The sequence below is a fragment of the Carlito syrichta genome, unplaced genomic scaffold (genome assembly GCF_000164805.1).
Source record: "Carlito syrichta isolate Samal-C Ts95f unplaced genomic scaffold, Tarsius_syrichta-2.0.1 Scaffold303767, whole genome shotgun sequence".
Taxonomy (NCBI): Eukaryota; Metazoa; Chordata; class Mammalia; order Primates; family Tarsiidae; genus Carlito; species Carlito syrichta.
In genome coordinates, this window is record NW_007247863.1 from 1 (window position 1) to 14,082 (window position 14,082).

General features: G+C 35.4%; 1 pseudogene; it reads right to left on the reverse strand.

Moving 5' to 3' along the window:
* Nucleotides 1–8,446: 8,446 nt before the first annotated feature.
* LOC103261576 overlaps nt 8,447–14,082 on the reverse strand; it is a 41,426-nt pseudogene continuing 35,790 nt past the window's right edge.

Sequence of the window (14,082 nt, forward strand, 5' to 3'; positions counted from 1 at the left end):
TCCTTAGCAAAAGGAACAAAGTGGGAGGTATCACACTTCCAGACTTTAAGCTTTACTACAAGGCTACAGTAACCACAAAACAGCTTGGTATTGGAACAGGAATAGGTACATAGACCAATGATACAGGACACAGATTCCAGAAACAAAAACCCGGTCACTCAACCAACTCATCTTCAACAAAGTTACCAATAATAACCACTGGGGAAAGGAGACCATATTTAGCAAATGGTGCTGGGAAAACTGGCTGGCCACATGCAAAAGAATGGAACTGTCACCATATTTTTAAAAAATCAACTCAAAATGGATCAAGTACCTAAACATAAGAATCCTAGAAGAAAATGTAGGAAATACTCTCATGCAGATTGGAATAGGCAATGAATTCTTGACCATGTCCCCAAAAGTGAATGCCATGAAAGTTAAGTTAGACAAGTGGGACCTTATCAAACTAAAAAGCTTTTGCACAGCAAAAGAAACCATCAAGAAAGTGGGGAGAAAATCCACAAAATAGGAAAAAATATTTGCTAATTATGCATCTCACAAAGCCTTAACATCCAGTATCTACAAGGAACTCAAATGAAGAGGAAGGAAAAAAACAAACAACCCTATTAAAAAGTGGGTAAAGGACATAAATAGGCACTTTTCAAAAGAACACATACAAGCAGCCAACAGACACATGAAGAAATGCTCAGCCTCACTAATCAACAGAGAAATGCAAATGAAAACTACAGTGAGATACCACCTAACTCTAATAAGGATGGCCATCATCAATAAATCAAAAAATCAGCAGAGGCTGGTGTGTACACAGAGGAAAGGAAATGCTCCCACACTGTTGGTGGGAGTGCAAACTAGTTCAATCAACATGGAAAGCAGTGCGGCAATTCCTAAAAGAACTAAAGATTGACCTTTCATATGATCCAGCAATCCCTCCACTAAGAAGATACCCAGAGGAACATAAATCACTCTACAAAAAAGATACCTGCACATGCATGTCTATTGCTGCTCTATTCACAACAGCAAAAACATAGAACCAACTCTATCGCCCATCAAAAGCGGATTGGATAAATAAAATGTGATATATATACTTGATGTATTATGCAGTCATAAAGAAGAAGAAAACCATGGACTTTGCAGCAAATTGGATGGAGTTGGAGATCATCATACTAAGTGATCTATCAGAGAAACAAAGAACTGAATACTGCACGTTTTCACTCACAAGTGGGACCTGAACATTAATCATATTAGCACAAGGCAGTCATTGGTCACTGCTAGGCGAGAGAGGGAGAAGGGGAGGCATATGACAACACAAAGTGTACCTGGTTCATTACCAGGGGATATGAGCCAGGTAGAAACTCAAACTTCACCTGCATGCAGCCTACTTATGTAGTTAATCCTCACTTGTACTCCACATTCCTAAACTAAAATGTAACCTCTACACTGAAGACTTAAGTTACAATTCTAACTGGACTTTCAAATAATTGTGTGTTTTCCCACAAATGACACAACTCCTTCCCCCTGCCTCATTTTTGTAATTTGTCAAAATCAAATGTCTGCTATACTGACTTCATAGGGTGGTTATAATGAATAAAATAGAGAAAATTTTGAAAAGCTTAAGCATTGCAAAAATATAAAGACTATTAGCATTGCATACCACTTTCTAAAGTTGCAACTTTTTAAGTTGTTGCAACAGCAACAACGACAAAAAAATCAATACACTGATGTAATTTATGAAACTACCATTAGGTGTCAAAACACCAGAATGATTCAGTGCTTTTCCTTGGTAAACTTCACTTTTTAAAAGATTCTCTTAGGTTAAAAATAGTTTAATTTGGAATCAGTTTTTAAAAATTCTTTTAACTCAATGAATCATTTAAATTGTGGTACATGCAAGTTTAATCCTTTGTTTTAAACCTAAATTTAATAGTTTAAATCTGGCCTTTCCTGTGAAACAAGGATATATGAAGCAATAATAACTTCAATAGTGCTCATTTATAGAATGAAAATAGAAAAAAGTACAAGAGAAAAAACAAAAAAATACTTTCTCCTACCAAGAGAACAAGAAAAATAGTTAAATAAATGCTTAATTACCAAATATTTGAACTACCTTTCCCTTTGATTACCTGTCCCACCAGCATCTCCAGCCACATTCCCCCAGCTTTATAAATCTGGAATGCAGAGGTGTCATCACTTGTGTTTCTTTTATAATTTTGGTTTACATGATCAACATAGAAACCAGTGAGTAAATGTCTAAAGAGAAAAGTGCATGATCATGAAGAGCTGGAGCATACAAGGCTAGGATTCTAGAGGATTCCAAAAATGCTATGAATTCTAGAGAGAGAAGAAACCACTTCAAAGGAAAACCAGGTGGACATTGATTGGTTGTATTGGTAACTAAGCATTAGATGTCCACTTTCCTTACTTTACTTCTGGGCTTGCCTCGTGAATCAGGCATTGGCAATATATAAAAATTCACATTAACCTTTTTCAGGAAGTTAGGTCTTGGATTCTAAAATGGGATACTTTTCCTGAGGGAAATTGGACTGAGCCATGAGTTTTAGTGCTATATTTTAAATAATTCATCTTACCAGATCTGCTTCGTTCATATTTTGAATTCATAGAGAAGAAATCTTTTCATATGAACTATAATGACCTATATTCACCCTATTATTAACTCCTTGCATTGTTTATAAGTTAGTATATACTTGTTTGCCAAAACTTCTTTCAAATGCAAAGATTAAAACAAATTTATCTACATTGTCAATATGCATCTGACCCTTCTGGATCTTGTCTCAGGAAACTGGGAGGATTTTGTCTCAGGAGACTTATGGTCTTGTGTGCCTACAAGATTTTTCAGGTGAGTTATCATCCAGGATAAACTATTGTGGCTGAGTTTCTTTCATATGGAGTTTTTGAGGGTTTCTTGGAGCTCTCCATGCTGGGGTATTCAGACTGGCTTTGGCAATGTTGTCTCTAATCTGCTACAGGTGATACTTCAAAACCTTGTCATCTCAGAATATCTACCCAGTCTCTGCTGAGGATTCCTTGTCCCCTCTTGTGTGGGGTCCATAAAACACCATTGCATCTTGCTCCAATCTTGTTTGCCTTGAAGCTAGAGAGTATAAATTGCTTATGACTGTGTCTTAGTCCATTTGCGCTACTATAACAAAATACATTTAACAGAGTAACTTACAACAGAAATTTAGTTTTAACAGTTCTAGAGGCTGGAAAGTCCAAAATCAAGATGTGAGCAGATTTAGTATCTGGTGAGAAATTGCCTCTGCTTCATAGACAGTGCTTTCTTGTTGCATCCCTACATGGTAGAAGGGGCAATCTAGTTCTCTGGAATCTCTTTTATAAGGATACTAATCCCATTCATGAGGCAGAGCCATCATGACCTAATCACCTCCCAAAGGCACCACCTTTAATACCATCACCTTGGTATTTCAACATATGAATTTGGGGGAATACTAACATTCAGAACATAGCAAACTGAGTTTGAACATTAAGATTTATATACCCACAGCTCTTAGATCCAGAGTTGTAAAATTCTAGCAATATTCTGCAAAAACCTCCCTTTCTAAAGTTTCTCCCCAGGTTAATTACCAAAATCTAGCATCTGATTAAGACCTGGACAAACTAAATCAACTGACACTCCCTAGTTTATTTTATCTGTAGACTATTTTCTTCAGTGAAAAAAGATTAAGTTTTATAACCCTTATTTCAAAATTGATCCTAAAATTTTATGTTTTATGATATTTTTGTATTATATCTAAAGATTACTTACAAGTGTTTGAATTACATAATTTTAGCAATCCTGTATTTGAGTTTTTCTATTTCTTGATTGTATGCCATTCAGTAGTTTTCACTTATGTTCATAATACTTTTATGTCTTCTCACTTTTTAATGTTCTCAGGATTTATTTAATTTTAATCTTTTAAGTTCAGTTGCCTTTTTTATTTAACTTGCAAAGACTTCAATAACTATTATCTGTCTATAAATGGCTCAGAAGAAAAAGAAAACAAGAGAATCGTTTAACCAATCTAGATTTTAACAACTTAAAATGAATAGACTTTTGAGGGTTTTTTGTCCTTTCCCAAAGACAAAAGAAAATATTACATTAGCATCTAATGGATCTGATGACTTTGATAGTGAGACTCTAAATTGGAGTCTGTGGAATAAACCCCAGGAGTCTTTGACTCCTAAATACTATTTTACTATTATGATGGAACAGTGAAGCATTCCTTTGTGAGATACAATACTCTCAGAGCTACACTGATAAGGAAGATGAATTTGGATTCTGAAGGAGGTTTTGGCAAAACAATTTTAGACTTATAAACTACTCAAGCAGTTAAATATAGTCATAAGTTGGGGGGGATGATTATTTTCTTCTAACATTAGTAAATATCCTGTCTGAGAAAGATGACTTGTTTAAAGACGCATAACTTGTATATCAACTGAGTTATCCTCTGGGAGCAATGTGATATTTGCCTATTAGTGTGATTCTTTGCAAATCTCTGCCCATGAGGAATCGGAGGGGAAAATAGCAAGATGGAAGCATCATGGCATGAAAAAAACAATAGACACGACACAACTGGGAAATTATTCTACCTTGACTATGCCACTCCACAGCTGTACAACCTGGAGCTAGAGGCTGGGAAGTCCAAGATCCTTTGACTCAAGGATCTCATAGATGCTATGGCGTCTCGACTATCAGAATAAAAATGGCTCCTTTACCTGCTGTGTATTAAGGTCCTTTTATACTCTTTTCACTAACAGAAATGTCTTGTGTTTTGAAAAAGTTCTATGGGCACAATACTTAGGTCTAAATTCTTCCTAATGAAAGAGAGTCTTCAGTTCCTCTACCTACATAAGATCATGACTAGAGCTTTGGGAAACCTTTTAGGCAGAGGCTGGAGGAGCATCTATTTAGGGATATCAGCAGTCTGTTGTGTTAGCAGTCTATTCTCTGCCAAAGGTGCAAACTGCGCTAGAAAATCTCAAAAGTCCACTCCAGCTCTCAGATTCCATCTGCCACAAACACTGTGCTGTTTTATCTAAAATGTCTCACACCTACCTTATGGAATTAGAAACCAACTACATCTGCCAGACCAACTAGACAGCTTGGGGTTTCCAACTGCAAATGAGTAGGCAAGCCAGATAATTTGTTGCTCCCTCTCATTTCTCAGGCAATACAGGAAGAACACATAGTTCTCCTTTTTTTCTGCCTTGTTCACTTTCTGTGAAGACATTCTAATTTTCCTGGTGAGAATGTAAATTAGTACAGCCTGTATGGAAAACAGTATGGAGATTTCTCAAAGACCTAAAAAGAGACCTACCATTTGATCCAGTAATCCTACTACTGGGTATCTACCCCCCACCGCCAGAAAAAAAATCAATATACCAAAAAAACACTGGCACTGGTTTGATTATTGCAGTACTATTCATAATAGCAAAGAAAACTGTCCATCAGTGGATGATCAGATAAAGAAAATGTGGTATATTTACACACTGGAATACTACTTAGTCATAAAAAGAATGAAATCATGCCTTTTGCAGCAACGTGGATGGAACTGGGAGGCATTATCTTAAGTGAAACAAGTCAGATACAGAAAGACAAATATTGCATGTTCTCACTCATAAATGGGTGCTAAAAATGTGTACACATGGACATAGGGAGTAGAATGATAGACAATAAAGACTTGGAAGAGTGAAAGGTAAGAAGGGGTAGATGATGAGAAATTACTTAGTGGGTACAATGCCCATTATTTGGGAGATGGATATACTAAATGTTCTGACTCAGCCACTACACAATCTATGCATGTAACAAAATGGCTCTTGTGCCCAATAAATTTATGTAAGATTGTTTAAAGAAAAGACAAAAGATATTATTTTTTCCCAAGTTTGAGCATCTTATGACATTTTCCTAGGACACAAAGATATACAGCCCCAACCAATATTACTACTGCTAAAGTCACCTTTGCCTGGTTTGCCAAGAATCTTGGCCAAGAAATGAGAATTTCTGTGTGTGACATCCCTTTTGTACCGCCAAAGCCTCCCTCTGAGACTTCTTGGTCAGCATATAAGACTTCTCAAGGCAAATATCTGGTTAGCATCTCCCTCTCTCTCCCTTGGAGATCTTAAAACTCAAAAAAGAAAAAGAAAAGAAAAAGTAAGTCATCTTCAAAAGCAGCCTGAGAAACCTGGCTCTGCTAACATTTTTTTTTTCTTGTTAGTAGGAAATCTTTATTCAGTCCCACAGCTAAAAATTTCTAATTATTTTAGGACAAGCTGGTTTTTTTGTTTTTTTGTTTTTTCTCTCATGTTCTGATCCCCAAGCTCCCCCTTGTGCCCTGATGGGAAATTGATTCAAGAAAGAAGTAAAAGTCAGCACATGTAGGCTGTGTGGTTCATGTAGTCCCCTACAGCAGTGTCTACACGCTTTAGTGTGTATCGTAATTATAAATAAGGGTTTATAAAAATATGGTTGAAGGATTCCAACATGTAGAATGTGATATTTTAAGTTAGAAAACTAAAATGCAGAACACATTTTTAGAATCTGTCTCAGAAAAAATAAGCCAAATTCCAAAATGTGGATTAAGACAAATGGATCTCAGATTTGAATATGCATCAGAATTGCCTTGTGTTTTTAAAAACATTCCTGCTGTCAACATCCAGAGATCCTTTAGGCTTTAGGAAAGGCCCAGAAATTAATTTCTAAAATAGACATCTCAAGGCATTCTGCCGCAGGTGATCTCAAGAAACCCTGGCAAAATAGTTAAGTTCCATAAGTGGCAGATTGCTGGATGTCAAAAGAGAAACTTAACTTTTCCTCCCTCCCAAGGAAAAATTCAAGTTTTAGATACCATCATTTAACCCCAGGAGACAATTTTATTATTTATATTAAAACATCAGAATGTATCTTAGGAGAGTTAGAGTGATATATTTCCTAAAGGACAGACTCAGTCTTTAGTAACATCATATGCTTGACTCAGAGACCTGGAGAATCTATGGAAGCTATTCAAGTAGACTGTTGGAGACTAGAACTAGAGAGGTTAATTGCTAGATCCCAAACAAAGGAACTTCGGTAGTGCTATGATAAATAGAATAAGCACCTGAACTCAAAGCTATTCGGGAGACTAAACAGAAAATGAGAAAAGATATGTGCTTTTTTTACTGAAATATCTGGCCACATCATTGCATACAGAGTGTTTGCTGCCTGGGCCTCCAGCACGGAGACTGGCAGAAGGATCCTCTGCCACATGAAACCCTTAAATACCAGTTTCCCTCTGTTCCTTTCACCGACATCTATTACCTTTTACTATATACTCCTTGCATCACATTCTTCTCTCACCTTGAACAGGTGAAAAGAATAATTGATTCGTGATCTATGAGAAGTAGAAAAACACAGTTGGTGAGAAGTGAATACCAATATGTCTTTACACCAAAAGTAAGCCCAAAATACTGTGTTATGCTATTTTTAGGATGCACAAGTAGCTGAAGCAATATTTGGACCACTGACTTCCAATCCTGATGTGACATGAGTAGAATAACTTGAAATCCTTCAAGGATTACTGGGAAATTATCAAAAACAAAATTAAGTCAATCATTTTCTTTTTACAAATATATGTTTTTGCTAGTTTGATGGAGAAAAATCTGCAAATCAAACTATGATCCAAAGGTACCTTAACCTTAAACATATTAGAAATATATAATCTGCTTACTGAACAATGAATAACTGTGAAAAAATAATAATCAGAAGACACTCAAGTGTCAGTCATGCCCTTAAATCTTTATTTAAGTTCTTCTGAGTTCATGGATTTGCTTATTTCTTCCTAGTGTTCCCATCCAAAGTAATTGTATCATTCAGCTCTTAACTGTAGAGAGCTATGACCTCAATGCCAATCTGCATTAAATGAACTGTATTACGTATTCTACAGTTGGTGATTCTGCCACTATTATTTGAAAAACTAAAGAGTTGAAAATGGATCATATAAATTATCTACACATTACAGAGAAAGAAACTATGACTTAGAGGTTAGATTACTTAATCTAGATCACCCAGCTAGTTAATTATCAATCCAATACCATAAACTAGAAAAGTTCCTAATCTAGCTCTCAAGGCAACTGAGGCCAAATAGTAAGATAAAAACAAAGATACAAGCAGTGCAATTATTTGTATATTGCTTAAATAATTTTCAAGACAATTAGACACTCATGGCAAACAGGATAAGAATATGTCATTAAAGAGGCTGGGAAGTAAAGACTGGACAAGGACTTACTTATCTTCATAGGTACTCGGCACATACCTACAATAAAAACCTACAAATTCTTCTGTCTTCTTTCTGCTTCACATTCACAGATAATGAGTTTTAAAATAGTAAGAGGCTGGAGAGTTGTGTTTTTTCATAATAAATACAAATATAGAATAACCATATAGAAATAAGAATACCTGGGAACTGAAATCACTCCTGCTCCAGGCTTAGTAGGATTACACCTCATTCTCAGCAGTTGCCCAGCCATTAATACAAAATGTTGTAGTTGTGGAAGACCTATTGCAAGGCAAATAACAAATTAAAAAGCAGTATGATAAAGATTAGAAAGACAAAAATATCATGTGAATAATCGTTCTCATGTTCTTCAAACAAATAAAAAATAAAAATGAATTAAGGTTCTCTGATTTAGAACTTTAATACAAATTCAGTTCATTAAACGCAGGAGACACCCTTATGGAAATTGGAACTGGCAACCAATTCCTACTCAGAACACTAAAGGCCAATACCTTAAGAAATAAGATAGATAAGTGGTACCTCATCAAATTAACGAGCTTCTTCAAAGCAAAAGAAACCATCAAGAGAGCAGGGAGACAGCAAACAGAATGGGAAAAAATATTTGCCAACTGTATATCTAACAAAGGCCTAACATCTAGGATCTACAAGGGACTCAAACGCACTGAAGGGAAAAAAACAAACAACCCCTTTAAAAAGTGGGCAAAAGACATGAATAGACACTTCTCAAAAGAAGATATATGGGCAGTCAACAGACACATGAAAAAGTGCTCTGTCTCATTCATCATCAGAGAAATGCAAATCAAAACCATATTGAGATACCACCTAACTCCTGTAAGAATGACCATCATTAATAAAACAAATAACAGATGCTGGCCAGGATGTGGAGAAAAAGGAACGCATCTACACTGCTGGTGGGAATACAAACTTGTACAACCTCTCTGGAAAACAGTGTGGAGATTTCTGAAAGAACAAGAAATTGACCTTCCATATGACCCAGAAATTTCCCTATTGGGAATATACTCGGAGGAACTCAAATTATTCTACAAAGAAGATACCTGCACACGTATGTTTATTGTAGCTCTATTCACAATAGCAAAAACATGGAACCAACCATGCTGACCATTGAAGCCGGACTGGATTTAAAAAATGTGGTACATATATATAATGGAATATTATGCAGCCATAAAGAATGACAAATACATGGACTTTGCAACAATCTGGATGGATTTGGAGTCGATCATACTCAGTGATTTATCACAGAAACAAAGAACGGAGTACCATATGTTCTCACTCATAAGAGGACCTTGAACAATTATAATGCTATCAGAAAGTGATTGGCAGCAATGGGAAACTGTTGGTGGGTGGGGATTGGCAGTTGAAGGAAACTGCTAGGGGAGGGAGGGGCATACCTCATTAACAGGGGTACCTGCATGATCAATGTTTGCATACTTAACCCTGAATTGTACCCCACATCTTTACAATAAAAATTTTTTTTAAAATTCAATTCATTTTCTTTCATGCTGCCTACGAAATGTTGACTGTTTTCCCAGGTGAAATGATAAGCTATCATCAGAGTGTTTAGTAAAACTATAATTTTGGTCAAAATTATAATCTAAAAAATTCTAAAGAAAATGGGAGCCATATCTACTTAGGTTGATGCTTTGATGTAGTGCTTATAAATAATTACTGCCTAGACAATGAAGAGTGTCTTTATTCCTAATTTAAAAGCATATACATATATATGATAGAAGCTAAATAAAGCTTTCAAAATATTTCATGTTTTTACTAAGTTTTTCATTTAAGAAACAATTACAGATTATCTATTAAGTACAAGCTACATGCTAGAAATGTTAAGGGAACACAATTTATCTTCCCTGCCACAGGAACTCACAGTCTAGTATTTAATTATATATACACCATTGTAAGTATATAAGTATAATAGTTTCTTTTGCAATAAGAGTACATATATATATCCATTCCTCTTGATTAAAAAATAGATAATCAAGGGAAGAGATTAAAAATAGATAGTCAAAGGAAGCAGAATTATTACTTACTTATAAAAGAAATGCACATCTGGTATTTGACTTGATGGAACTGGGAACATTTCTTCTTTTATATTAACATTTTGCAATGTAGTTTCAACTGTCACTCCTAGGTGGTATTAAAAAAAGAAAACATTCAGTAATATGAGCGTTAAGTTTATTTAGTCTCTGTATATCTGAATATAAAATAGTTTTACTTTGATGACTACTGTTTTTACCAGAAATACTGTATAAAATTAACACATTCATGGTAAAAACAAGAAACTTACCAAAGTCTCTAAAATAAAACAGAAAAGATTCTACTGCCTATCTTTGTAATTGTGCTTAAGTCATTTCATTTCCCTGGGTCTGGTTTCTTTAATCTGTAAAATTCATGCAGTAATATAGATGAACTATAAAGTTTCTTCCAGCTCTAAACTTTCAAAAATCTTCTATTAAATTTTTCATCCTCTAGTGAATTTGCTGGGCTACTTTGCTAATATAGTTTTTTACTTACTTCAATATAGACTTTTTTTTACTCACTTCAATATAGACATATTTGGCAAAGCAAAAACTATTGTCCTAAAAATATCCAGAAAGCAACTCAAAAATTAGCTTAAGCAAATAAGCAGAAAAATAGGGCATTTTTTCCCCTATCTCTTGTAAGCAAAATGACAGCAGAGTCAAAACGCAAGCAATAATGTCAACCTTTGCTCCTACAGAGTCCCCACATTGAACACAAGCCTTGTAACTGACCTTGGTGCTGAAATGTAAAGCTAAATTCCTCCAGAGTTTACAGCATTGGTTCTCAAATCTGGCTGCGCATCAGAATCACCTATGAAGATTCCTAACTCCCATTCCAGAGGTTATAACAAGTTTGCTTCCTAAGATTCACTAATTAGAGACCTGGATTCTCTTAAAACTTTCCTATACCTGCCAGACCACAGAGACAGAAAGGGTACATGGGGAATAAAACTCACATCCTCACCTTTGCTGCTTGTCACCAACTTACTTCTGGTATGAGAAAAGATGCTGCAAACATGTGGCATATATTGTGATTTAGGTTTAGCTTGTGTTTATTTACTGCCCCTATTTTGCTTTTAGTTCTGGTCTTAAAAATTAGTTTGTCTCTTAAACCCCTAGAGAATCTGATGAAAGGCATAGACCCTCAAAAAAATCATACACAAATGAGTTAATACATAAATTCAGAAGATTCTTATACTCACCAAAATTGGTAAATAGTCCCCACTGGCAGGAATTTTTAACCATTTTACAAAGTGATGATTTAGAATTACCTGGGAGCCTTAATCATCTATGATAATCATCATGCATGTATATATGAACCAAAAGAAGCTTACCTAAAAATGTATCTTCCAGAATGATGGATTGTGACAATAAGGTTGCTCGGAATCCCTTACTTTCAGAAGGAATAATAGTTGACTGGCATACGAATACACCTACCAAATTTGTGTAATCATCTGACCCTGCCACCATTTCTTTTACTGTAAAATCTGTTATGTTGTTGGTACAGAGAGCCATCTTCTTCCCCTAGAAAAACAAAGTCATAAAGGAGAGATTTTACAGAAGGTCAGTCTTTACACTGAATCTTAGCTAGCTAGTGATTCGAGCAGAACAGTGACTTTCTCCTCTTTGCAGAGATTCTGACTTAATTGGTCAAGTATAAGGCCTAGGCAACAGTGTTTTTTAAAAGCTCTCAAGGCAGCTCCAAGTTCAGCCAGTGTTCAGAGTCACTGCAGTCATAACACACACAATAACTCAGGGTTGCACTGCTCCTCCCACTGCAGGCATTATTTGTGCTAGATGAAAGCCATCTAACTTTGGGAAATAGAAGTACTCTATGAAATGTCCAGTTATGGGATGATAACACATGCAAGGAGACAAGCAAACAAAGTTTTAATGCCAAAGAAAAAGACTTGGTCTTCCTTCTCCTTTATGAGCCTGTGTGTGGCAGAAAGGTGATACGAAGGCTGAGAAAGAAAGCATAAAAGACGTATCACAGCAAAATCCTAGGACAACACCTGAATTCTAAATGGTTGGTCACTACAAGTATGTTTATTGATCTACTCTTAGATTCAATGATGAATATCTGTTCAACTACACATTATGTTAAAAGGAATATAAGGGTTTATTTTTAATCATGTAGGAGCTAATTTTAAAATATAATTTATAAAAATTGAAAACCTGTTTAAATGTAATATGTTTAAACATACCATAGTTCCACTGCAATGAACTATAGCTTGTCTATAATGTCAACAAAGAAAATGTAAAAAAAAGAAAAACTATTTTATTGGTCTTAGAAGAAGAGTGAATACAAATGGACATAAAGAAAAGTATAAAGATTTCCCTTTCTTAAAGAAGCTAGCAGTTCTAACCTATAAGTTGTTCTCCCTCCACCAGGCCTTCTCACCACAATACAGGTGCAATATATTTTTAAGCTTAAATTAAACTGTTGAAACTAAGACTAATGGGAGAGAGAAGGGGAAAGCAGTAATGGGGAAAGGGGGGAAATAACCAAAAGCAAAATAAAAAGGATGAGAATTAAAAGGAAAGAGAAAGTCAGAGAAAATAGGCAAGAAGGTGAAATAAATGACAGGGGTAATGCAGGAATGCGATTGAGAAGCTGTGTGATAGATACTGGAGTTAATCTTATTCACTACTTCACACAATATCTGGCACAAGCTAGTTACTTAATACTATTTATTTATTGACTGAATTGACTGCTTAACCAATCTAGTAAGTGTGTTGAATCATCCCACGTAAAATTAGGACAGGATAAATGTCATACCACGTAACATTCATAGATATTTTTTGTTTGAAAACCTCTGTGATCATCAGATCTCTTTTTTATCTCCTTTGCAAATAGTCTAACACAGTGTCTCATAATGAAGAAAATTGGAGATATAGGAGCTAATATGGGAAGAGATATGTAGGAAATGCCTTATTTTGTTTTTACCTTTGCTAAAAGTGTACACCATTAGCAATCTCCCAACCCAAAACTTGTATGTTCATAAAAGTATTGGACATATAGTCCTGTACCTCTCCCCACTACCAGTATTAATTAAAGTCTGCTTCTTCCCACAGAAAATAAAATCCTGTTATTTATTTATATTTAAGGCTACCTGTCAACTGATATTTGTCCCAGCATATGTCCTTTTAAATTTAGACAAACTTCCTCTTGGAAGTTTAAAACACAAACTTGTCTTTTCTTTTTAAAACACAAAATTGACAATATAAGTAAATAAGTGAAATTGATAAGCCTGACCCACTTTTACAAAAATGAAAGCTCCTCAAAGCACTTACACCATAGCTCCAACCTTTAGGGTTCAACTCACTGCATGAGCACTTTGATGGACTGAGAGCCACACAAGGTTGCCCCTGATAGGAAAAGCTGCCGATATGCTAGGAGGTAACAGAGGATTTAAGAAATCAAAACTCAGTTTATGACACTTGGTTGTTAGTTTCCATAGAGAATTTATTGGTCCATCAACACAGAAAATATCAACTCAATCAGAGCTGAAATATAGCTGTATCTTACCTTGACAGCCAGAACTCACCTCATGCCCACATAAACTGATATTGAAGAAATGGAAGTATTGTGTTCCTTTGGAAGTAAAGCTGGGGCCATTCATTAAGGAGCCCACACTGCTGAGGTTGCTAAAGTCATAGTGCAAACTCTGGTTTTCTTTCTCATGGTAGAAAAAGCAATCACTATAGCAAACTGAATGGTCTTTTTATTCAAGATTTTAAAAGACATA